Genomic DNA, 27920 nt, shown 5'->3' on the forward strand with positions numbered 1-27920 from the left:
AGTTAGCTTGACAACCAAACCAGTATTAATACTAGATAGAGTATTATTCACATAAAGATGCAACTTTATCAGTCGGAGGTAGAGCCACTGGAATTATGAGATTCTGCAATAACTACAATTTCCGAATTGTTATCAATTTGCCAACCTTGCCACATAATATTCAACATCCGCTCAATAATCTTAAGATTTTAACAAAATTAACTGAATCATCAAACAAATATAACAGTGTTCACCACTGGATGTTACCCTGGTGATGGCAAATCTTTTTGTTAATGTTCCTGTGAAGATCTACTGGTCATGGGATTGCTAGCGACAGTAGTTATCCATTGTTACTTTTATGGTACAATCTTGGTGTTACTCAGATATTTGTGATATGATAGTGGTGACTTGGTGGAGTCTGGGCTTTCTTAGTATAAGACAGGTTTTATAAAATGAGGTGTAAAAATGTATTGTAGAATCCTGACCCTCGTTGTAAGGTTTTTTATTTCCATTAGAATGTACCCCCTTCCTGTGTTTGGCGGAATTGCTATATAGTTACAGCTCTTGAAGAAGGTGGTTAAGAAATCTCTATTTCCACTGAAATGTGCATTGGCGGAGGTTGTAGGGAGTCCCCCGACTTGGACACAACATTGGAGATGTTGAAGCAGTGATCCCCATGCTGGATTGCAAATTAAATTCCATCAATTTGGGTTATGTTTGTTTTGAGCGAGCATAAGAGGAGGTGACCTGTATGAATGAGGGTCAGTGAAAATGGGGTGCTTGTTCGATCATTCTGTATTTATGATCGCAGTTGTTTTGTCTAAATCACCCAGTTTTGGGGTGTATAGATAAGTAAAGTTGGATTGTTTTTAAAGCACAATGTATAAAAAAGAACGAAACTATAAAATGTATGAAATTGAAAAGGATTTATTAACAAGCAATTAAAATGCTTTAGTTGGGTCAGTGCTCGTTGTGGATTGACTACCTTCATTAAATAGATGGGTTAAGCATGAATGTATATATTTGTTTGATGGTTTGTTTTTCCCCTATTCACAAACCTAAAATTATACTGAGAGAGGGCCCTTTTCAGCGGCGGGCCCTGGGGGGATTGCTTTGGGGCATTTATCCATTAGTTTATGTCCTATATGCAGCCTTGAAGCCAAACAAAGTGTCTACATTGTAAATAAACCAAAAATACATAGTTTCATGTTGTTAAACAACTAAAAAAACGAAGATATGTGTTTGTTGTAGGAAAAACCGCCAAATAAAATGCCTCTAAATTGCCGCTAAATTTCCATATTTGTGCCGCTAAATTTCCATTTTTTGTGCCGCTAAATTTGCTAATCCATGCCGCTATATCCTGGGGGGTCTGGTTAAAGGGGCTGCTATTTGTGAAAAACCAGGGATGAACCGCCGGTAATATCCCAACAATCCCAAGAAGGCTCGTAGGTCTTTCTTTGTCTTGGGTAACGGTATCTGGGAAATGGCTGACACTTTGGAGTTTTGAGGTCTTATGACTCCTTCACCTAAAAGGTATCCAAGGTATTTGACTGTCTGAGCTGCCAAATGACTTTTGGCTGGATTGATTCTTAACCCATGAACTCCTAGAGTTTTTATTACTTGAAAAAGATGGACCAAATGTTGTTCCCAAGAGTCACTATATATTATGATATCGTCTATATAGGCTCCAGCATAGGCCTCATGAGGTCTGAGCACCGTATTCATGGCTCGCTGAAATGTGGCAGGCGCTCCATGTAAGCCAAAGGGTAACATTTTTAAATGGTTTAACCCATCTGGGGTGGAGAATGCAGTCTTTTCTTTATCCTCAGGTTTTAAAGGGATTTGCCAATATCCTTTACACAAGTCTAGTGTGCTGATATACTTGGCTTTTCCTATCCTTTCTACCATCTCATCCACTCTTGGGAGAGGATAGGTGTCAAATTCGGATATTTTGTTCACCTCTCTGAAGTCAATACAGAATCTTACTGACCCGTCTGGTTTTGGTTTCTCTACCTCTTCACGTATCACCTGCCGGCGAGACTCAGGTATACGGTAGGGTCTTAGTCTCACTCGTTTACCTGGTGGGGTCTTTATGGCATGTTCGATGAGATTGGTCTTTCCAGGGGTGGTGGAAAACACCGGAGCCAAAGGTTGTAAAACCTTTATTAAGTCATGTGCTAACCCAACAGGTAATTCGGTATCAAGACATGTTTGAAACAGGGGTGTTTGGTGTTCCACGCTATTCACTGCCACTGGTACAGGTCCCTCCCATTTCTTTAGTAAGTTCACGTGGTATATTTGTGATATTTTCTTCTGGGAATCTGTCTCTATCCTATAGGTTACTGGAGTTATCTGTTGAATGACTTTATAGGGTCCCTGCCATTGACCCAATAACTTCTGGTCTGAAGAAGCCATCATAAGCAATACAAGATCGCCTACCTGAAAGGTCCTAGGTTTCGACCCTCGGTCAAATTGTTTTTTCTGGGCCATCTGGCCATTCTCTAGATTATTCCTGACGATACTCCGAATTTGTTTCAAGTGAGTTTGAAGATTCGAAACATACTCGGGGAGTGGTCTGGCATCATTTTGTTCTGTTTCCCACTGCTCCTTAGCCATATCTAATAAGGTACGCGGTTTGTGTCCGTACAACAACTCAAAGGGGGAATAACCCGTGCTTTTTTGTTCTTTACATCTGATGGCAAAGAGAGCTAGGGGAAGGATGTCCTCCCATTTACGGGCTTCCAAGTCTAACAATTTTTTTAGAGTGGTTTTAATGGTAGCATTATATCTTTCAACCAACCCATCCGTTTGGGGATGGTAGGCTGAAGTACGGATTTGCTTCACACCTAGTTGCGTACAAATATCTCTCATCATTTTGGAGGTAAAGGGGGTTCCCTGGTCAGTTAGAATTTCTTTTGGAAAGCCCACCCTGGAAAAAACACTAACCATCGCTTTGGCGATATTGGTGGTGTCGGGTCTGCGTAGGGGTATGGCTTCTGGGAATCGAGTAGCATAATCTACCAGAACCAATACATATCTACACCCACTTCTAGATGACAATAAGGGACCGATGATATCCATGCCAACCCGTGAGAAAGGTTCATCTATGATGGGAAGGGGAATTAACGGGGCTTTTGGGGGTTGATAGCGACAAACAGGACACTCCCTATAATACTTTTTTACCTGTTGATATATGCCTGGCCAATAGAAATTTTCCAAGATAGTTTTTTCTGTCTTGTCTGAACCAAAATGACCCCTTAACAGATGACTGTGAGCTAGATACAATACTTTCTCTCGGAAGGGATTTGGGACTAACAACTGGGCATTCTGGTGTGGATGATTCTTTCTATATAACAAGCCATTTTGTACAAAAAAATATGGACCTACATGTTGAGGGTCCTCTCCATCAAAGGCCTTGTTCCAGGCTTCCTGAAGAACAGGGTCTTCCCACTGAGCCGCATGAAACTTACGGTCCATTTCCCAAGGATTCTCTACCGGAATCACAGGTATTACTAAGGGCTCTTTTCCTTTTTCGGCCCTTCTTTGTCTGCAACTTTTCCGGTACTTAGGGGTTGGCCAGTCCTTATCAGTCTCTGTAGAAAAAGGTGCGGAGGATAACCAGTCCTCTGCAGCCAGGGAAGACTCCTGTAACAACTGGGGTAATTTGGCATAATCGTTTCCTAGGATTGCTTGTTCAGGTAATCGAGGTATGAGTCCCACCATTAAGGAAGTCCCTGAATCTTTGGGATGCTGGACTAGCACTCGAGCTGTGGGATAGGGTTTAACATCACCGTGGACACATTTGATGGCCACCATACCTTCTATAGGACCAATGCTATTTCCCAGATCCTGGGGTCTAACCATGTTGTGTAAGCAACCGGTATCTGCCAGTGCAGTAACAGGTCGTCCATTCATGGACACAGTACACTTATAAGGGGGTAGTCTTTGTTCTTCTTGGTGTGAACAGAAATAATTACGAGCCATTCCTATCTCCATAGGCTCTTCTTTTTGTGGGCAAAACCTGGCTATGTGTCCCATTCCCCCACACTGAAAACATTGGGGACCTGACATGGGAGGTCAAACGAATGGGACACTGGGCAATGGGTTGCTGGGAACAAGTGCCAAAGGTTCCGTTTTTTTTGCGATTGGAGGTCTAGGAGGTCGATTTGGCATATGCCCACTGGTTTTCCCTGTGGTTTCATCCCTGGTTTTCTGGAAGTCTTGTGCCCTATTGTATGCACTGGCTATTTCCACAGCCGTTTCTAGGGTAAGGTTGGCTTGCTGTCTAACCCACCGTTGAATAGGAGGATGGAGGGATGTTAGGTACTGTTCCAAATATATTTTAGCCATGATTCCATCCTTGTCGGTGGTGGCTGGTTTTAGCCAACGGTCTGCCATGTCCTTTACTCTAAAATATAAGGCACGAGGAGTTTCTTGTGGGCCTTCCTTCATTTGTCTCAATTTAAGTCTATAAGTTTCATCATCAACTCCTAGTCTTTCCAAGATACATTTCTTTATGTCTGCGTAAGGCACTGTCCCCTGCAAGGTAGCCGCCTGGTAGGCTGCTTGTAAGTCACCAGATAACAACGGACCTAAATACTGTCCCCATTTCTCGGCAGGCCACGAGGCTGCAGTCGCCATTCTTTCAAAGTTACTAAAGAAAAAATTGGGATCCTCTCCTGCTACATAACGCTGTAATACCACAGATGGCAAGGTAGTAGGGCCCCGTTGGTGGCCTAAGGCTTCTGTAAGTTTGCCCATTGCAGCTTCATGAGTCTGTCCCTGTCCTGTTATGGCTTGTTGGAACTTGCCTCGATCTTCCTCCACGACGGTTAAGAAACGTTCCATAACCTTGCTTAGGTGTTCCTGATTCTCAGCCATTTTTGCAAGCGCAGCCTCCATCTCGCCTTTCAATCCCACTTCTGACACCACTTGTGAGAGCGAGGGCTTGATATACAGGCGTTGAGGCTGCAATATAGGTTTGGAAATAGGTTTATTGATATTAGGGGGAAGGGAAAATGGATGGGAAGCTAGAGTTTCTTCTTCTTCCGAGTTTTCCTGAGATGAGTCGGAGGAACCAAAGGTCTGCAAGGTTGTTCTCTTGCCGTCTAGGTCTTCTGGACCGGGTTGGTTACTCCGGAGGCTCATAGAAGGATGGAAATAAACAAAGGGGATCCGTCAGAATGGAGTTCTTTATAACAAAGTTGATTCCTCCACTGCATCCTTGTTTTTGTCAGGAAAATTCAAAAAATGGTGAGTGGTCTTAGAAAGGGTATGGGGTTGTGAATTTTAAGTGCATAGGATAGGGAAAATTTGTGTTCCATTTCAAGCACCTTTCAGCAACAAACTTAGTTATCTAGAGTAGGGTAGATTCGTGTACCATCACTCGTATACTTCATAAAACAGTGTGGCACACGTGGGGTTTCCCAAGCTTCACTTGATGCCCGAGGTGCTCTACCCTCCCACTATGCTCGTTCCAGCCCCCTCCCTCTGTGTCCCCGAGTCAGTTAACTCACCGACCCCGCCGTAACTCTCCTCCGAGTTACGGCCGCCTTCCAGCCTCCTCCAGACACCACCAGTCCTCTGACCAGCTTTCCTTTTCAGGGTCGTTAGGTCCGGCGTCCTGGTCACCGGGTCCCGCGTCTTCTCCACCGGGTCCCGCGTCTTCTCCACTGGGTCCCGCGTCTTCCTCACTGCGTCCTGCGTCTTCACTCGTCCTCCTCGTTTCCGCGTTTGCTCTCTCTCCTCTGACCTGCCCCTGCGTGCAGTTTATTGGCTCGTGCCTCTCACTTCCGGGGTATGGGGGTTGGACTTCCGGGTTACGCGAGCAATCGGTATTCTCCTGTGAAGATACGTGAGAATCATGTGGGCGTGATAGTCCTCGGGAGTTTTCCGGACACCATGGTCGCCCCTGCATGTTCCGAGTAAGTGCGGGGTCTTCCTCACAGAGGGCATGCCCGCTCGGGCTCAGGGATCACACATGCCAACTGTTGTGTGTGTTGCTACTAGCACCGCATGAGCCAAATGTCTACCCTCAACCGCATGGCAGGTTCAGCCAGGCAGGTGCTGTACATCAGTGTCATCTTTAATTAGTGATTGTGTCGCACTACAATAAAGATTGTTGGTCCTGAGGAGAACCCCGCAATCGGGGGTTCGAACCGCGTCGACCCGGTTTTTGATGCCTATTGTCAAACAGATTTGTAGATAAATAGATAGATGGTGTAGATAATAAGGACTGTTCCCATGAAGTTGTCCCTAAATAAGACTGCTTTTGACAAAATAATCAAATATACTACCATCAATATGGACGTTTAACCCACTTGTGGACATTAGGCTCAAAATAATGTTTTATGTATGAGTGAGGTATGGTTGTGTAGTTGAGTGAGTGGTGGATGTGTTGACAATTTGTAAATTTAATGTACATTTAAACTATGTTGTATTGAAATGTATTGTCTCATATTTGTTTGCACATGCACAAAAAAATGAGTGCTATCTTGAGTTCATTGCTAAAAAAATGATTTAAAAAATAAAAGTGACGGAAATTTAAAAAATCGGACCGGTATGCTTCACTCATAAAGGTCAGTTTAAATATTAGAAAGCAAAATCCAGTATTGGCAGTTGTGTTGTTATGGTGCTACATGTGTGTCAGCCCTGTCCTTTCAATGGTATACAGCAAGGAGATTTTTACGTTTACCAGAGAAATAGGGCGCACACCTGTATGTCCGCAAAGTGGAGAGTACTGTGAAATAGCTAGTACAGGCAAAAGGGCGAGCGGTAATCTCACACAACCGCTCAAGGTTGGACCAAGGAGATCCACACAAATAACAATAAAATTGGCAAACGGCACCGGGAACCTCAAGAGGGAGCATAGCACGAATAAGGTGTACCCGCCTTTAAGAAAGCAGAGCGTTACTTTGTACTTTTCAAGATACTTTTCTACTCCTCCCGGTTACAACACACATCACTATTGAGCAAGATCCTTCAACTACGCAGACAGCGTGTTCACGGATTTTTGATTCACCCAGAAACTAAATAAACCGAAGCAGCGCCCTAAAACGGACATATCCAGCACAATTGTCACATGTTCTTGACGAGGCCCTGAAGATTCGCAGTGTGTTCCCTGCAATGAAACACGTGTTGGCATAACTAAAGGAACAATAAACAGACACTTAACACCAAGAACAGAACGTCTTTTTTGAACTTTTATACCTCAACTTGGATGATTGATTCTCTTAAAGTCACTCCGAAAGTGTGGATGTATACAAACTGATTATCTCTTTAAACACTAACATTACAAAAATGTTCTAACTTTGTATAGTGCAGGGGCATTGTTGTTTTACTGTCCTTACAATGGGCCTACACACACGTGGCCGCCCCCTTTCAGCGCATATCATCCCTGTGTCGTAGTCAGGCTTGTGGACATGTGTAGACAGACATGACAACCGTGTGCCGTAGGGGTGCAAGTGATGCAAACGCAATGCGCACACTAGTTACAATACTCGGGGGAGGGAGGAGTAGTAGAGAGGCTACGTATTACAAATTGATGCCGCACTTTTGCTACAAGCAGTTCATGTCATACAGAAATCACTAAGTCACACATATCACACATCAATAAACCAGTGAGCCTGCCAAAGCATCATGCAGTATGTAGTCTTGACTCATGTCTCTCTGCACTGTCATAGGTGACCAAGGATATGCACTCTGCACTTGGATGATGACACCCCTCTGAGCCCCGAACACACAGGCCCAGAGGCAGTGCAATTTGGCCTACAAATGAACCAGGGGCACCGTGGAACGCACATTTTGTGTATTAAAGTCATGTTTCAGGTGATGGACATCACGGGTGGAAGGCTCCTGTACAGCCCAGGCATCGTGTGCAAGATGATCGTTGCATGTTGTGTGTTGTACAACATATGTGTACGCAGCAATGCCCCATGGATACGAGTGCCAGATGCACCCGACGATGATGAGGAGATGAGGCAGGTGGACCACACCCCACTGCAGCCGCAGCAGGAATAGCCTGTAGGGACTACATCATGGACAATTTCTTCACATGAGCACGGTACATTGTGACAGTCCTTAGCAATCATGGGACAGTACGATGAATGACCACAGGCACAGCATGTGCAAATGAATGCATTCCAAGACACATTCCCTGTGTGCATGTCACTCATCTGTACAGGCACTTCACTCAAGTGTGGGTGCGACATATAGTGCTAAATATTTTGGTAATTGTTAATGAATGGTGGGTGTGTCACCTCTACGCAGTGAGGCTGTTTAGGGTGTCACGTATTCGAACTTCCAGTTCTGTGTGTCACAGTTGTTATGGTATTCCACTCTTCAGCGTTTCACATGTGTCCCACATCATTACATAGTGGCTGTCATTTGTGGCCTACAAGTGACGGCAGGGCTTCTTTTGGGCTCCGACATGTGCCGCCATGATGCAGGGATGCACCCTGTGACTCAAGTCCCACAACAAGGACAACATGTACATAAGGGGGAGTCACTGCCCCTGCAATAGTCCATGCTTTCCTTGTTGTTTGATTATGGACATGGCCCGTCGGTGTGCAGGGGGTGTTGATTGTCCCTCTGCAATGTGAAGGGCAGATGCGGGTTCACAGTGTGTTCTATGTATGTTTCTGCAATGGTGTAATTTACATACAGTACGCATGTCAATGTACATTGTGGCTGTTTGTGAGATGTTGCCTACCTGATGCGGGTCAATGGTCATTTGTTCTATGTCACGGCTATGGGGTTGTGCTCATACGTTGTCATCGCACTGTTTTTTTTACTCTGCTTTTGAGGAGCATTTTCCCGCATGACGCGTGGGACTCCCAGGCCTGTCACTGGTTATCGCTGATGTTTGTTTCGCGATTGGCCTCATTGCTACTATTTTCTCATTGGTGTTTCACGTTTTTTCGGCATCGTGTTGGTTTTAACGTGGACATTTGACGTGTTATTGTGGACCTATCACATGGTACCGCCGTGTTGTGAATACGCAGTTGACACAGCGTTGTTTTCCCGCGATAGACTGCGATGTGGAATGTTGCGTTATGCTTATTTTGCGATAATCATCACACGTTTTTGAGAATATCCCCCACAGTCTTGAGGAAGGGAACCTGTGCCCTCTAGGGCTAGCCAAATTGTGCATCAAAATTGCACCATTATCCTGAAGCGGGATGTAGGAAGGTGGATATCTGACTATATGGTGACCCCAACTTTTTGCCTAGTGTTTAGCTGGTTTTTGACTTAGTTGGCCTCGGATCCTGCTATTCAGGGCCCCAGGCTATCTGCTCTCACTGTAAAATGGACTCCATGTACTTTAGGTACATATCCAATTGGGTATTGGGTCACCTTGTGAGCCCCTGTATAGTGCACCATAGGTACCCAGGGCATAGGTGCATCCAAGGCCTACCAGGGGCTGCAGCATGCATTATGCCACCCCTGGCTGGCCATCCAAACTGACACCAGCGGCTGATCACTCAGCTTGGGCAAGGTTGTGTAATCACCCCTATAGTATTCCTATATCTACCCTTATATATAGACACATATATACCTATAAATCACTCCTATGGCAGGCCTTGACAATCCTGAAGGCAGAGTGCTTGGTTTTATGTGAGATGGTGCTCTAGCATTAGCTGAGTCCGTCTGAAGCTTTCGGAACCAAGTCCTTATAGCTGTTCTATGATATAGCCATACCATATACTCTTAAGTGCATTATAATCCTCGCGGTTAATGCTAACTTTGGTTTGGCTTTATCAAAACATGTTGTGTAAGGTGTCAAACACTTTGGAATTCTACCCTCCGCCAGTTCTGGAGGTGGGGGTAGCATTCATCCCTTCTAGAGGGAGAAGACATGTAGTTACTGCTTTACCCGGTTAAAGTTAAACAGAACCTCAGCATCACAAAATGGATGCTGCTGCCAGTGACACGAGTCTGACCTCCTGCTGCTGGACAAAACTACGGCAGGGGAGGCCTGGACAATAGGTTTCCTGTTGAGGGAGGTGCTAGCACCTCCCTAGACAGCCTGTAGTGGTTTGGGGCAGGGTGGGTTCAATGGAAACTGTTTTTCCTGACACTGCCTGGAGCACACAAGGTGCTCCATGCATAGCCCGGTTCAAACCAGTTGCTGGGGCACTCCAGCCCCAGCTCTGGTGCGAAACTGTACAAAGAGAAAGGGGTGTAACCACCCCCTTCTCAGTTTCCACCCATTGGAGGGACCTAGCAAGTAATCCAGCCCCTTAGTTTGGTATAAAGTTAGGAGTTGTGTCTAGAGACAAATTAGATTATCCTGGAAAGAAACTCTGAAACAAACTCTTGGACCTTAGATGTTCCATTTCGACTGGAAGACTGAAGACATCTCCCTTGTGGTCAAGGAGTGATCACCCTGTGCAAACAGGCACCATCAGTAACTTGCTGGTTTGTTTTGTCGATGCTCCCGTCGGAACCCAAAGACTCAGCGACGCAGGAACTGGACTTCAAGACTTCTCTGACTCCGACCCACATCCACAGCAAAGCTGAGACCCGTGGCGGACACGAGAGACGTTGGACCGGACACCCTGGACTACCTGCTCTTTGCTAACAGTGCAGCTTCTGAGGCATCCTTAAAGTTGTGTATTGGGGTTTGAGAAGTCCAAGACCCGAGCAGTATTTGCACCGAAGCTCAGCCCTCCACACTCCACGAGTGCCGCGTGGGGCCTGCACCTGCATTTCAGCTCAATGCATCTTCCCGGTTGCTAGCCTGTGGCTAGAGGCCCCTCTGAAGACATCCTTTTGAAGCAACACTGCTTGCCTGGTTGCTCCATGCTTGCTCCGGCTTTCCTGCGAAGGAGAAGCTCCCCAGACCTTGCTGGTCTGAACTGAAGCCAATATTCCCATCCTGCATGGATTGCATTAGCCAAGGTTTGTTGGGTCCAATCCGGATACTGACACCGCCAACAGCTAGGTCCGTTGTGGGACAGCCTGCCTCCAGCTCCTGGTCATTGTTGATGCCTCCTGGTCCACTTGGCTGCAGAGACAAGCTTCACCTCCTCACCTGATTGCATCTCAACATCGCATGGTTCCTTCCTGGTCACTGGCTAGTGACCAGGCTCTGTCCCCTCTGCTTTCAGGTTCTTCACTACTCCAATCCACCCTTGGATCCACCCGGACACTTTCCTCCTGGTCGCCTGCAGCACTTTCTTGCAGCTCTCCATAGGATTCAGCGACAAAACCTGACACGAAAGAACACCTATGCACCCGGCTTCCCTGGGTGAGGTAACTCGCGTACTCCGGTGCTCCCGTGGGTAACAACTATCCAAGTGTCCTAGTTTAACAGGGTTTTCCCGTAGTCCACACAGAAGTGTCCGAAATCTATTACTTTGTAACTTTTACGTTCCTATTGAATCTCTATGGAAACCCGCGTGTGTGTTTAGACACTGTACACACTTCCTGTGGGCCTCGTACTTCCAAGTCCTTGGATGTCCAGTGTAGCCCCAGCGATTTCCTAAGCCCTAGACCTACTCACCTTTCCTGAAGTGGTTCTTATACCACTTAATTAGTATATGGTTCGAGAGGCCCCTAGGGCAGAATTGTATTTTTGCAACTTATAGTATGCTTATTGAGTCACTTGTGCTGTATCTCGAACTCTGACCTCATAAAGAGTGCAGAGGGGTTGTGTTAGTAATAAATACATATATATTTGATATATAACTTGTGTGGTGTGCTTTCATTTGGTATTCAAGGGGTTTCATATGGTAATACAGCTGGCTTCACATGCCAAAAAAGTTTAGCCTAAGACTGCTTTGCCCATGCTACCACTAGGATAGCTGGTCTATAAGGTTGACTTACAACCAATCACCATAAGGGTTGTTTGGACTGATACAGGGTGCTCACTATGAGGTAATATAAATTTTATGGTCAAGTTGTGTTCCCTAGCGAGTACCCCACCGTCTCCATGTACGAGTTAAAGTGCATGTAACTTCCCTCCTGTGTCAGCTATGAAGACGCAAATACATTTGCGTCCAACGTTAACATGTCCTCTTTCAGACCCACCAAGAATGGGTCGAATGGTCCGTTCCTAAGTATGCTATGCCAACGTTTTTTTTTTTATAGTGTACTCCTACGTTTTTCAGCTCTGGCTGAAGTAGGCCCTGAATCTCTGCCACCGAGCCTCTTTTCTGGCTTCTGATTCCGAGAAATCTCTGCCCAGGCAGCCCCTGTACTCGTGAACTCTGACTTACTTTCAGCGCGGCCCCTCGCGCTCGGCTCAGCCTGCTGCCTGCCAAGATTGACTATAACCTTCGAGTTATCTGTTTCCCTCCCGAAAATACATTCCTGCCTGCTAGCTTCAGTAAACATCCTTCCCCAGCTACAGGGCTAAAGGGCCGACCTGTCTCTGTGCAAGTAATTCATAGCTTCGTTGCCATGCTTCCATGGAAGGCCCCATGCCCCCACGCTTCTCATACAGACACCCAGGCGCTTATACACGCACTCACAGCAAGTATAGAATAGCTTCTGCTCTAGAGACCTTTCCGCCCAGATAGCTTAGTTCCTAAACATCAGATATCAGATATGATAGAAGCCCAAGTTGATCTGACATGCCAGACTTTTGTCTCTTTCCGTCAGTGTAAATGTCAAGTCCCCTGCACCCCTCCAATTACACGTCATGCAGCTGCGCGCGCATCCAAGCTTCCGATTTCTGCTGACATTGCCACATATTCTGTTAGTGCCACCCCTTTGTGACACCTATTAGTGACGTTTCCAGAACACACCTCTAGTTCACGCCTCTTGATTACGCACATGTACCACGTGTATATTGTTATCTTGTCTTCTCTCAGCTGTTACGCCTTCTATACTGTTTTCAATGGTGTACAATAAGTATATAAGCTATGTACTGTTAATAAAATGTGAGCGCGTTCATCTATCCCTTCTGACACCCTGTGTGGTGGTCAGAACATGATATCTTGGTCATTACCATTCCTTTTTAAGGAATAAAACCCTTAGAACTCTAACACCACGGACTCTGTCTTTTTTCACCCGATCTGAGTTATTATTGATTAAGTACTTACCTGCATAGAAATTAAGAGAGTAAATTAATTATTTACATCATTTTGGCGCCCGAACAGGGACCCCTCCCCCACCTCACGCGCCGGTTGGCGCATTGCAAGCTCTGTCCCCTGCCATCAGTTAGATGGAACATACGCGTACCGGCAGGATTTCCTGCATCTCCCTCTGACCCACGGAGGTGACGAAGACTGCGATCAGTGCCCAGACGAGGCGGTGAGGAGTGCGGAGGATCCCGACCAGAGCCTAGCCGAAAGAAGCAAGGTCCGAGGTGTCAAGAGGCCCACCAGTTTTCCGAAGTTTTCCAAAAATTCCCGAAGTTTTCCGAAGTTTTCCGAAGTTTTCCGAAGTATCGAGTCGAGTCCAGTCGAGTTTTCCGAGGCCTTCTGTTTCCGTGCTTCCCGGTGAGTACCATTGCTGGGTCGTATCTAGACGGGTTTGGGTACGCAAGTCCGGTCTGCACTGTTTTTAGGCAGTGTATCTGTACTGTTTAGCAGTATATCTAGTATTCCGAATTTCTGAAATTCTGCACTGTTACAACAGTGTATCTGTACTGTTGAGCAGTACATCTAGTATAGTGGGGTAGTCATCTATGTTTTAAATGTTTTTGTGATTAATGTCGTGGTATGAATGTGATTGTTTTCCTGTGCATTATTGTGTTTTTTTGTATAAATAGTTACATTCAGAATTAAGTATCAAGGATCGAGCATTTCAGTATCAAGTAGGCACAATGCCGTTTTTCAACAAGTTAAAGCAGATAGGAACTAGGAAAGGGATGTTAGAGGAAGAAATTCCGATCCCCCCTAGGGACACTCCAGGTAATTTCATGTATAACAAACATGGCATAGACGCCATATTGTATCTAGAGTTATGGACCGATTATACCAAGCACCTAGAGGAAAGATACCGATGGCCAGTTAACGGAACATGGGATGCCGAGTGCATCATAAAGGTAGAAGAGGCATTACGGAAAAAGAAAGCCAGACAATCTCAGAAAGACGCCATAGAATTTTGGCGTAAGGAATCACATAAACGTGCTGAAAGAGCACTTCGTAGAGAAGACAGACTTAAAGAATCAGAAAAGGCCCAAGAAAACGAATTAGTTATTGAAGGAATTCGAGTAAAATCAGAACAAATAGATCGCATCCGAAATAGCCAAGTGAACAACATGTATCTTTTGGCCGAAGGTACACCTGACGCCATTTCAGAAATACCGAAAAATTTGCCGTCACCATTAGTTCCAACTAAAGTAATACACAAGACTACTAAAGACATATTCCTAAATTCATACTTAGAGGATGTAGCACCAGCTTACACCAATCTGCCTGTTCGTGCCCTGCCTACTGACAGGGACGGGGGTGGCATTCCACCCCCAGGTCACGTTCCGCCGGTGCCGCAACAGACTTCTCCCGTTCCGCCAGCCCCGCCACTTCCCGTACTCAAAACTGACCTACCGAAACCACGTTTGCCTGATCCACCTAAACGACAAATTCAAGTTCAGATACAGACTCCGCAGGGAGGTAATGCACAAGTTTCCGCTTCAGGAGGTGCGACCGCGGGTCCTCAGACCCCGCCACCAACTCACAGATTCAATGTCAGAGGTATGCAGAGTCCTCTTACGTACAGATCCCCCCATTCCTCTAATTCATCCCGCCTTGACGCATTAAAAGAAAACATGTCAGTTTGCAGATATGATCCAGTACCCGGAAAGGACGATTTAATGATATTGGCATCATTACGGTTAAGATCTGCTACTGATAGCTTGTTATGCTATGCAGGAATGAAGGAGCGTCTAGACAGAATATATGAGTTTGTTCAGACAGGAAAGGACCCTGACAGTATTAAGGATGCCATGGAGAAACAGAAAGTTGGCATGCAAGCGCTGATACTACGATTTCTCATAAATTGTCTAATAAGAGAACGAGACAGGCCCGGAACAGATCAGAGTGAATTAGATGCATTGAACAAGTGGGGTCAAAATATAGCTGATGGAAAACATGACAGACAGAATTGCATAGACTCTATGTACAAGAAAATTAGGAAAGCAGTGATAGCCGTACACCAGAAAGAGAAAGAAGAGGCTCCCTCCGAGGAGGAAGAAGAACAGGAAGAATCCGAAAGAAATGTAGGAACAATAGCATATGTAGGTAAGGGAACTTACCTTAGGAAGGGTATCCGTCCAGAGAGCAAGAGAGTTTTCTTCTCTGCCTTAACAAATCCGAATTCTGCTGAGCATCAGTTCCAGGAAACTGATAAAAGGCTTCGAGATCGAGTTGGGTACCATGTACTCAATTCTATGGATGAACAAGAACTAGCCCGATCAGCTGTATCATGGGCCGAAAATGCAGACATATATAATGATGACACAGTAGCACAGACATTTCTGAACCTCTCCCCCGACGAACAGAAATTAGCAGGTGTATACATGATTCAGCACCTTCTCATCAAATACAGAAAACATTATTCTGATCCAGGTCCCTTACACGAGACACTAGAAGCACTACTGATGGATAGATGGAGAGGCTTAAGTACAAAATTAATTCAAATAATTCTAGAACAGCGACATAGATATGATACCTTTGTAAGCTCTGAATATGTTCCCGCCCCACCTCCAGAAAGGAAAATGTACCACATGCAATGCGGGGGTGGTATTGAAAGTCAGAACCCCTTACGAGAAGTGCACCCTGTTATGGGTGAGGATAAAATCTTGAAACGCGTGTATGTACACACGCCTCTGACTAAATTAGAACTGTTAGAAATGAAGAAACTAGTACCATGCCATGATAAAGACCCTGCAGGTTTTCATAGAGAGCTTAAAGACATGTTACTAATGGGGGATTACACGTATGATGATATCATGAAAATGTTGAAGGTATTGTTGCCTACGGGTATATTCGAGAAATTAAAGGAAAAGGAATGGGAGGTGGGAGACACAAAGATTGCCTGGGCAGAAATAGAGGAAGAAGAAAAGAAACGGGTCCCAGGGTTAGGCCTTGGGGACAAAACTAAAGCATTACCAGGTTTGATAGTACAGGTCCTGCCCAGATTATTGACAACTAGAAAGGAGGATTGGGATGCAATCTCGTCCTGTAAACAGAAACATGATGAAGATACTAGTGACTTCTATTCAAGATTCGAGAAATGTTTTATTATTAATAGTGGCCTCCAGCCAAGTAGCAAGTCGTACCCGCATCTTTTTGTGTCAAAGTTAGTTGAGAATTCCTTACCGTTAGTCAAAAACCGTGTGTACAAGGTCGAGAGTACATGGCAAGCAAATACGCCATCACAGATGTTACAGATGTTACAATATCATCAGAACAGAATTAGAGAAGAACAAGATCAGGAACAGAAACGTATGAAAGACACGAAAATGAAAATGTTAGTAGCACAAACGGTTCCATCCGATGGTCACAGAAAGGGTGCGACCCAGTCAAGTCACACTGCAACTCCCGTTAAAGGGACATGCAATTATTGCAAGCAGCCAGGTCACTACGTACATGAATGTCCAGTTCTGAAACATAACATAGCGACAGGTAAAACTAAAGAAAGACTGCATCCGCCTAGACAAGACCATAACAAACATCAGTCTTCACAGAATACACAGGGTACACAGCCTATGCATGTTTCCTCGACTCCAGCACAGACCGTAGCAGTACCACAGCCACAGCCCATTGCTGCAACGCAGCAAGTTTCACAGCAGATGTACCAGTATGCCCAGTCCGCTTACCCCGAATATTCCCGATATACATGAAACAGCCTAGAGAGGGAAGGTGGCTTGCCTCTTATTGAGATTCCTGTAGATCAAGAAGGTCCTTATGTACACAGTCAAGTATTGGGAAAAGACAGAAAGTTTTTAATTGACACAGGGGCAAGTCGCACTACAATAAGTCATGATGAAGTTCCAGGGGCACCCCTCTCAGGCTCACAGAATGTTTCCCTTGGTTTTTCAGGACAGCCTATTGTAAATGAGGTATCAGAACCAGTTCCCCTGGCTGTGGGTCCATTATCACGTGTTACAGACCTGTTACTCACGAAATCATGTCCAGAAAATCTGTTAGGAATTAAAACATTGAAGGCTCTAGGAGCTATAATATGCTGTTCCCCGGAGGGGGTTAGACTCTTTCTGCGGGATTTCAAGGGTCATTATGTTCTGCGTGAATTTGATGTCAGATTGAAAAATGTACCAGATTACTTGTGGGCAAAAGGCCCAACTGATGTAGGCTGTATGCACATTACACCATACCGCGTTACACTCAAGGCAGGTGTTGTATTACCCAGAATCAGACAATACAAGTTACCACCCGATGCTGTAGTGGCTTTACTGAAAATCATTGAAGAGCTCATTGCCCAAGGAGTGGTCGTCGAAACCGACTCCAATATCTGTAATTCACCCATCATTCCGATTCTTAAACGTACTGATCCCAATGCACCGCCAGTATATCGGCTGGTGATTGATCTTCGAGAATTGAATAAATGCATTATTCCACAGTATCCTGTGGTCCCCGATATCTCCTCTCTATTGACTGCTATTGATTCAGAAGCAACGTTCTTTACTGTAATTGATCTCAAGAACGCCTTCTTCAGCGTGCCTATTGATCCAGAGAGCCAATATCTCTTCGGATTCAGTTTAAATGGACGCAGCTTCAAATTTTCGCGCGCACCTCAAGGATTCACAGAAAGCCCCAGCATCTATAGTCAAGCACTGAAAAGACAACTAGATTGTATTCAAATGCCAGTTAACACCGCTTTACTGCAATACGTCGATGATCTGCTGATCACCGCACGAAGTGAGCCCGAATGTGAAAAAGCATCACTGACAGTTTTACACTTCCTGGCCGACAAGGGACACAAGGTGTCTCCTTCGAAGCTACAATTCTGTGTTCAGCAAGTTGTGTACTTGGGTCACTTGCTGTCCAAAGTGGGGAGACAGCTCACTCCCGATCGCATTCAGTTAATTGCAAATATGCCACAACCCCAGACACAAAAGGAAGTGCGGGCCTTCATAGGCCTCACCTCGTACTGCAGACAATGGATTCCCCAGTATGCATTTCTAGCCAAGCCACTCATCCAGTTAACGACACAGGAGGCAGCAACTTCGACTGCCCTCCCTTGGACTCAGGAACATACACAAGCTTTTGAAGACTTAAAGAAAGCCTTATGTCAAGCACCAGTTTTAGCGACACCATGTTACAGCAAACCGTTTACACTTTTTGTTACCGAACGTGATGGTACAGCGTTGTCTGTCCTCACCCAAGATCAAGCAGGTTCACATAAGCCTTGTGCTTATTTTTCTAGTACATTGGATTCAGTAGCCCAAGCACTCCCTGCGTGCTTAAAGTCAGTAGCAGCAACAGCGTTAGCAATAAGACAAAGTGACTCAATTGTTTTAGGTCATCAGTTAACAGTTCAAGTACCACATTCTGTAGAGGTTTTGTTAAACAGAACCCAGACTCAACACTTGACTATAGCACGACTGACAGGTTATGAATTAACACTATTCCAGCCACACATAGAAATCAGACGCTGCAGTATCCTGAACCCCGCAACACTGTTACCAACAGTTATGACAGATCCAGCCCCACATGATTGTATAGAAATCATTAATGCAGTAACAAAGCCTAGACGAGATTTAACAGATGTTCCATTGACAAATCCAGACCTGACACTTTATGTGGACGGTTCATGCATGAGAACAAGTACAGGAGAATTAGTGGCCGCATATGCCGTGACCACTGAAACTGAAGTTAAAGAAACACATCGTATTGACACACTGTCTGCTCAAGCAGCAGAGCTCATCGCTCTGACCCGAGCTTGTATTCTAGCCAAGAACAGAAATGTTAACATATACACTGATTCACGTTATGCATTCGGAGTTGTACACGACTTCGGAGTCCTCTGGCAAGAACGAGGTTTCCTGACCTCTCATGGGGCCAAGATTCAACACGGTCCCCTCATTCAAGCACTGTTAGAAGCAATACATTTGCCCTCGGGCATATCAGTCATGAAGTGTAAGGCACATACTAAAGTTACAGATTCTGTTTCCCAGGGTAACGACCTGGCAGACCAGACAGCAAAACATACAGCACTGACTCACATCCAGATTACTGATGTGACAAAGACAATAGTACCGATAAAGTGTATGGCAGTTAGAGATCCCGCCCTAGACGTAATTGACATTCAGACACATGCTACGCCAGATGAAATAAAGAAATGGACTGAACTAGGAGGGATTCAGACAGATCAAGGTTGGATAACGAAGGAAAAATCTATATGGTTTCTCCCTGACTCAATGGTTCAAGTCATGATAAACACAGCACATAGCCCGGCACATCTAGGAGAGAAGGCGATGTTAGACAGTTTACAGAATCTCTGGTACAACAAACACTTACGAGCAGCAGCAAAACAGAAAGTGCGTACTTGCATGATCTGTTGTCAGTTCAATCCAGGTAAAAGCGTCCCCGTAGAACAAGGTGGATTTCATCCTCCCGATCACCCTTTTGAAGTCCTCCAGATGGATTATATCCAGATGAACAGTTGTCGAGGTTTTAAATATGTCCTTGTAGTTGTTTGTGCTCTGTCCCGCTGGACCGAAGCATACCCAGTTCCAGACTACACTGCTCCGACCACTGCCCGACAGTTGGTTCGTGAATTCTTCCCACGGTACGGTTTGCCCCGTGTCGTGTATTCAGATAACGGACAGCCATTCTCGTCCGAGTTAATGAAACAGGTTTCCCTTTTGCTAGGATATCAGTGGAGGTTCCACTGTGTCCGACATCCCGAAGCAGCAGGCCTTGTAGAAAGGCATAATCAGACACTAAAAATCCGCCTTGCAAAGATCTGTCAAGAAAAGGGGGTCGACTGGATAGTCGCCCTGCCTGTGGCACTATTCTACATGAGAATGGTCGCCCATTCAAGATCAGGGCTATCCCCGTACGAAGTGGTCTTTGGCAGACCACCGAATATGTGGGGGACGCCCATTCCGAAGAAAATAACTGATGTTGATTGCAATATGTTGACAGATTACCTTGCCTCCTTGATGTCTGCACTCCAATCATGTCGTTCACAGGTTGCCGCAGCCTTCCCTGACAACACCGATGTAAAGGCGCATGAGGTCCGTCCTGGGGACCTGGTACTCGTCCGGAATTTCGACCGGAAAAGTCCGCTGGAGCCCCGCTGGAAGTCCCCGAAGACCGTTCTTCTCACAACCAGGACCGCCGTGAAGATAGAGGGGAGAAAGGGGTGGGTCCACACGAGTCACATCAAACTTTGCAATGAACTAAAAAACGGACTAAAACAGGATTCCGACTCGTCCACCCCCACCAAAGACTGTGTTGAAAGAAAAGACGTTACAGTGTCTGAACGAGAAAAGACTCCCCAAGAACTATATCGTATGAAACTCCGATCTAGCAAGTCAGACAGTTTAATTGTTTAAGCCCTCCCCTAGGTGAATCGGTTAAATAGTTTCTGACATGTATCCCCTAGATCGAGATAGAGAGAGAGAAGCAAAGAAACGTACATACTGTAAATCACTGCGTAGTCACTGTATAGTGACGTTGTTAATAATGTTTTTTCTAAGTATTCTAATTATTATTGCCAGCATTCTGCTACCTATATATTGGCCTATTTTCAGGCGTGAACAATCTGTTTACAATGTCTCTGCTGAACACACTTTTAGTGAACTTCCTGCACATGAACTCTCTTACAGACTTGCGTTGCGCAACAATACATTCATTAGTATGTTACACCACTCCCATCAGACAAATAATGCTACCGACTGCTGGATATGTGGCCGACTCCCTCCCTACCAGAATTACAAGGGAGCTCTGCCCCTCTTTCCGTACCCGTTCACTCACAATGGCTCCTGTGGGGCATGGTTTAAAATAATTAATTCCTTAGATCCTGATATTGCTGTTTTCGATGGGGGCTGGGTTTGGGGAAACTTGAACTTAGTCCTGCTCAACGTCTGTTATCCTGATAAAGAGGGACTTCCCACTCGAATAGGAACTGATCTAGAAAATGAAGTATATGGATTAGGTAATTACACAATTAGCCTTATGATCCTTACTGTAGAATCCGAGGATGCTCCAGTTCTGCCCCATATGTTAGTATTACCAGTCACAGGTGAATTATGTGTTAGCAAGAAAGGTTCAGTACACGTAGGTCATAGTAAATGCACTACTGTGGTCGAATTCAGTGATCATGGTAAATCGTCTTTCAAAACTATCAGTCACTCCTATTTTGTTTGTGGTCATACCGCATACATACGTTTACCTCCAGATTGGGATGGTACTTGTTACATTGCATTCCTTCTGCCACCTGTTTTTCTAGCTCCCCCAGATTACCATAGAAATACGAACCTAGTACCGAATAGACCCAAAAGAGATATTCCACTTGTCGACTACACAGAAACGGCATGGGAACAGTACACTGATTTCAATAAAGGATTCTTTTTCTTTCTAGGACCTGTCCAAAACAGTAAATTAATACGCAGATTAACTAGAACACTTGAAGCAGTAGTACATGAAACTGCCTCCGCCTTAGGTAACTTAACAGAGGAGCAATCTGCTATGCGGGTTGTTGTCCTTCAAAATCGTCTTGTTATTGACGTCATCTTGGCAGATAGAGGTGGAGCCTGTAAGGTCATCGGGTCGAGTTGCTGCGTTTTCATCCCACAAAATGCACCATCTGTCTATCAAGCTATTACCCGTCTGCATAAAATTGCGAATCAGATACATCAGAATCCAGGCACCTGGACTTGGTCCGGTTGGTTCTGGACAACGTTAACAGCTTGGGGTTGGAAGATCTTATCCTTCCTAGGCATTGGCCTTGTTATAGTATTCAGCTGCTGCCTGTGCCTACAGTGTGGGCCAGCGATATGTGGACTGTGTGCCACCTCGTGCATTGAACATTCCAGTTGTCTCTCAAATAGTCAAAGAAAGAAAGATGAACATATAATGTTACAAGAACAAACTGATCGATTTATGATGATCGATATATCATGAAGGGTCCGTAGGGAACAAGGAGGGAATGAGGTAATATAAATTTTATGGTCAAGTTGTGTTCCCTAGCGAGTACCCCACCGTCTCCATGTACGAGTTAAAGTGCATGTAACTTCCCTCCTGTGTCAGCTATGAAGACGCAAATACATTTGCGTCCAACGTTAACATGTCCTCTTTCAGACCCACCATGAATGGGTCGAATGGTCCGTTCCTAAGTATGCTATGCCAACGTCTTTTTATAGTGTACTCCTACGTTTTTCAGCTCTGGCTGAAGTAGGCCCTGATTCTCTGCCACCGAGCCTCTTTTCTGGCTTCTGATTCCGAGAAATCTCTGCCCAGGCAGCCCCTGTACTCGTGAACTCTGACTTACTTTCAGCGCGGCCCCTCGCGCTCGGCTCAGCCTGCTGCCTGCCAAGATTGACTATAACCTTCGAGTTATCTGTTTCCCTCCCGAAAATACATTCCTGCCTGCTAGCTTCAGTAAACATCCTTCCCCAGCTACAGGGCTAAAGGGCCGACCTGTCTCTGTGCAAGTAATTCATAGCTTCGTTGCCATGCTTCCATGGAAGGCCCCATGCCCCCACGCTTCTCATACAGACACCCAGGCGCTTATACACGCACTCACAGCAAGTATAGAATAGCTTCTGCTCTAGAGACCTTTCCGCCCAGATAGCTTAGTTCCTAAACATCAGATATCAGATATGATAGAAGCCCAAGTTGATCTGACATGCCAGACTTTTGTCTCTTTCCGTCAGTGTAAATGTCAAGTCCCCTGCACCCCTCCAATTACACGTCATGCAGCTGCGCGCGCATCCAAGCTTCCGATTTCTGCTGACATTGCCACATATTCTGTTAGTGCCACCCCTTTGTGACACCTATTAGTGACGTTTCCAGAACACACCTCTAGTTCACGCCTCTTGATTACGCACATGTACCACGTGTATATTGTTATCTTGTCTTCTCTCAGCTGTTACGCCTTCTATACTGTTTTCAATGGTGTACAATAAGTATATAAGCTATGTACTGTTAATAAAATGTGAGCGCGTTCATCTATCCCTTCTGACACCCTGTGTGGTGGTCAGAACATGATATCTTGGTCATGACCATTCCTTTTTAAGGAATAAAACCCTTAGAACTCTAACACCACGGACTCTGTCTTTTTTCACCCGATCTGAGTTATTATTGATTAAGTACTTACCTGCATAGAAATTAAGAGAGTAAATTAATTATTTACATCAACTAGAATAGTGAACATCACATATCAGGCCAACTTCTCACACGGGACACAATGTTAGTTCTCATGATTTAGGCCACGCCTCTAATTAGAGTGGCCACACCTCTTTGAGAGGTTTGCCACGCCCCTTTTAAAGCACCCTCAGGTTTTTTGATCCCTTTTAAAGCCCTGGTGTAGATTGGTTGGTGACCTTTTTTACCCTGTCACTCTTGCTGTTTACAACCCACAAACCCCTCTCACGCCCTCAGTTCGCCCCTTCGCCTTGCCCTGCCAAACACAGCTTTTCCTCGGATGGCAAACATTATTTGCAAATAAAGTGCACGTCAATGGGAACTGTTTTGAGCCCAAAGTTTGCGTCTTATTTGCTGATTGAGCATTATGAAAACACTTCCCCTTGTGCGAATCGAGTCCTTTTTGCAGACACAGGAAGCTGTGGGACCGCGGTATTGAGGGCATGTTCATGACCAGCACGACTGGACTCCCTGGGGGGGAAAGGGGTCTGCAAGGGGGGTGGGAGGGGGCTGTAACACCAGACTGAAGGAAGCCTTCGGGAGAGATGCGCCTCTCTCATTCCGAGTGCTTTGGCGCCATCTAGTGGTGTCCAGAGGAGATTGCATCTTTTACCCTTTGCATACACAACTTGTGCATACCTGCCCAGATCTGAACAGTTTTAAGATACTATCACGCAACTTTTGTGCATCCTGTGGAGAAAACAATAGTGTGATGAAATATTTCCCGGCAGCACTCAAAATCTGTCACTGTCCTTGAGCCAAAGTGTCGCACGCTGAGAAATTCTCAGCAAGATAAGAAATCCTTATTCGTGGATTCTTTTTTCTACAGCAAAGTTTCTTTCCTGAAAAAAACGCAACATAATTTTTAAATGATGAGACATCTTCAATCTGTGGCTTGAATATTGGATTATAAAATATTGCAATTTGTGTTGTTTCTGAAAAGCACGTTCTCCATCTCTCTATTGTCCCAAGGCCCAAGTCCACAGACGTCATTAGCATTGCTCACGTCAGCCTCCAGGGTCCAATCAGCACTGGGCCTGCTACCCTTGGGGTCAACTTGATTAACCCAGTTACACTCGTTGATTTAAAAGCATGAATCCAAAGGAACATACGCTCCAAACGTTTGCGGTGAAATACTTCCATGTAAAATTCAGCAATATCTCCCCATCCATAATTTTACCGTCTCTGTGTTGGGCGACCCCTTACGCTTCTGTGGTGTTCTATAGATTTCCCTGCCCACTTCCCAGCAGCCTAGTGTCTCCCCCCCCCCCCCTCACCGTCCCCCGCTCTCCTAATGAGTGACTAGCCCATCATACATCCAGGAAATGGGCAAGGATTGTAAGATTTCCAGGCAAAATAGCATTTTGCCGTTGGAGCGCTCCGTGCCCCTAAAAGAGAAATCATTCTCTAAACATTTCCTTGTAATTTGTTGCCTCCCACTACCTGGAAGGGCCAGCCTGCTTACGTCGGGTCCACCTCTGGCAGCTGACACGGTTACTGGGGTCAATTAAACACCCACCTCTGCACTGGATAGGACTCACCATCTCACCAAACAGGGCAGCTCTCCTTGATCCCCCTCCTACCTCCAAGAGATAGCTCCTGCACTTCGAGGGGCAAATATGACTTTTTTAGTAAAGAAAACTAAAAGACTTTACAGAGCAGTCACATGTCCACAGCCAGCTACAAGGATCTCTCCTAGGAATCAATAAACCAACCGGATAGGATCTACCAGTCTGGAGGACAGAACAGCGATTCTTTCATGATCCCCCAGAAGCCCTGGCTTGTCTATTACCCAACCTACCATAGGAAGGGCTAGGCGCACAGGCCTGCTCAGCGCCAGCATACCCCAGGAGTGATACTGCAATTTACAAACACACATAACATAACATCTGCATCGCCCAGAAAATGCGTGAGATTAACCCAAAATGTGTGACACTTGACAGGGCTGTGTAGTACTGATTTAGTTAACATTATTTGCCAACCAGCGCATTCACTGGGCAATGTACCTGCATCAGTGGCGGCTGGTGGGGCGTGGCTTGGATGCCGAGGAGGTAGGCAGCGTGAGCTCGGAGCTCCGTGCCCGATCCCGGAAAATATCCTGAAAATCTGATAGGACCCCGATGTAACCGATATCATCCGGTACTGGACGGTACTGCGGAGGGTCAGGGACCCACGGAGGACGACACCGAGCCATTCCACAGCAGTATTTCGACTTTGAAAGTTGGACCCTGGTGAGAAGTTGCGGACCCCAAAATGGCGGCGAGGGCATGAGACTTGGAAGTGACGCAGACGTCTGCCCGGAGACCCACTAAAGACTGCTCCCGGACAAATTAGGGGTGTTGGCGGCTGCATCGCGCCTCTCCCCAGGTGCCGAGTGGACCTTGGGCGCGCCTTTGGACGGTGGCTGGAGACCGCCCCCTGGCAGGGGCGACGACAGTACGGTGGTGACCCGGTGACGAGCACCCCGGGCCCCTGGCACGACTGGCGCCGGCCGGGCTGCGATCATTCAGTGTTTCCTGCTTCTTGGAGACCACTCTGGACCCGAGAGCCCTGCCGGAGGGCGAAACCTGGCGGCACTCAGGGGGCGACCGGGAACTTATTCGGAGGCCATCGCTCTAGCCGGCCCAGATGGGGAAGCCGAAGGGGAAGGGAGATGGCGCGACCGATACTGAGGCTGCAGAGGGAGCGGAGCCAGACCAAGCGACATTGCAGCGGATGCAGGACCGTATCCTGGAGGCCATCGCCACCACAAAGGACGCCCTGCAGCAAGATATAGCTCAGGTGGCGACGGGCTTGGGCCTCCTGAAGGCCGACCACGACAAACTCAAGGACAGGGTGAAGTCCGTGGAGATCACGGTTAAGGAATTAGCCCCGGGCCAAACAACGCTGAAGGCCCAGATGGCGGAGGTGATGGACCGCCTGAAGGTGCTGGAAAAGAGGGCTGAGGATGCGGAAAACTGAAACAGGCGCAACAACGTACGCCTAGTGGGCCTGCCGGAAAAAATCGAAGGCGACGACATGGTGGGCTACCTCGATAACTGGCTCCGGACGGAGGTGGCACCGGAAGGATTGTCCCCCTTCTTCTCCCTGGAGCGGGCACATAGAGTTCCAGCGCGCCCGCCAGCCCTGGGCCTCCCTCCTCGCCCAGTGGTGTTCAAGTTGCTCCATTACCGGGATAGGGACCGGCTCCTACAGAGGGCGAGGGAGGCAGGGCCCTTCCAAGTGGATAACAACAGAGTCACCATGTTCCTGGACTATACCTTTGAGACACAGCGACTCCGGGCGAACTTCCTGTCCCTCAAGCGGGAGCTCCGCCAGGAAGGCATCAAATACTCCCTGTTGTTCCCTGCCAAGCTAAGAGTGGTGGTGGATGAGAAATCATTATTCTTCACGACCTCCGCGGACGCCTGGGACTGGTGGGACACTTATAAAGCAGGAACGGACGGTGCTAAGGCCAGGGAGGAGGAGGCTAAGGTGGCGCAACCGGTCAGGCAATCCCAACGGATCAGGAGGAACCGCAAGAGGACCGGAAAACCGTCGGTGTCGCAGACGGAGGCGGAGAGGCAGGCGGCACTACAGGCGGTAGTGGACTTATCTAGGACCGCCAGGAGTCGGTCCGGGAAGGGCACGGAATCGGAGGACCCGGGCACGGGCTCAGAGACGGGACAATCGGAATTTGGTGGAGCCCGGGGCCCTATTGTGACACCGCAGACTTCGGGGGAAATACTGGAGGCGTGTTGAACTGAACTGGTGGAGTGAACTCGTTGGTTGGACACCGGGGTACTGGGCCCGCGGCAGTGGAACGCTATTACTTGAGGTTTTGGGGAGCTGTAATGTGGGGATTGTGGGGTGGAGCGTGCGGGGCTGATTTGTTTTGAGGTTATATCGCATTGAGCCACGCCTTACTGGCCCCTAAGGTCACCGCAGTGGGGACTGCGACCATTACCACCTTTCCTTGAGGGGTGGTCGGGAGTGTTGGTTTGGATGGGGGTACTTCCAGTTGCGGGGGGGCCTGTCCTGGGGGGGTGGGAGTTGCGAGCAGTTGGGGTTGCTCGGGGGGTAGTTGTTGTTGAAGGGGTTTGGCTTCCTGTTTGGAGAGGGTGGGTGGGTGGGCCCGTGGTCGCGGGACTTATGCGTACATTGTTCTTTGCTCCCTGGTCCGGTTGTGTAGGGGGGGATGGCTAGTACTGGGGCGTTGAAATGTGTGACCTGGAATGTGCGGGGTATGCAGTCCATGACGCGCAGACATAAAGTTCAGGCATACCTCAAGCGCAGGGGGGTTCATATAGCGTTCCTGCAGGAGACACATCTTAATAAGCAGGAAGGGGCCGCTCTGCAAAGGCGCTGGAGGGGGCAGTTATTGTACACGACATTTTCAGCTTTTGCGCGGGGGGCACTGATTTGGATACGGGCGGGGGTCCCCTTCCAGGTTTCAAAGTCATTGGTGGACCCGGAGGGCAGATATGTGGCGGTGGAGGGGAGGCTGAGAGGCAAGGTGATATCTCTCTGTAATGTGTATGCTCCTAATGTAGACCTGCCCGCCTTCTTGTCTACCATCTCGGGCAAATTGGCGGGTTATTTGGCAGGGCCGGTCCTCTTGGGGGGGGACTTCAACTCGGTTGAAGATGTGTTCCTAGATAGGTCCCATCCCCC

General features: G+C 46.8%; 1 protein-coding gene across 1 annotated transcript in view; it reads right to left on the reverse strand.

The window, feature by feature from the left end:
• The window catches only part of DNPEP (aspartyl aminopeptidase), a 381605-nt gene that overhangs the window by 314876 nt on the left and 38809 nt on the right, over positions 1–27920 (reverse strand). The window lies entirely within an intron of this gene.

The sequence above is a fragment of the Lissotriton vulgaris genome, chromosome 2_1 (assembly GCF_964263255.1).
Source record: "Lissotriton vulgaris chromosome 2_1, aLisVul1.2, whole genome shotgun sequence".
Classification (NCBI taxonomy): Eukaryota; Metazoa; Chordata; class Amphibia; order Caudata; family Salamandridae; genus Lissotriton; species Lissotriton vulgaris.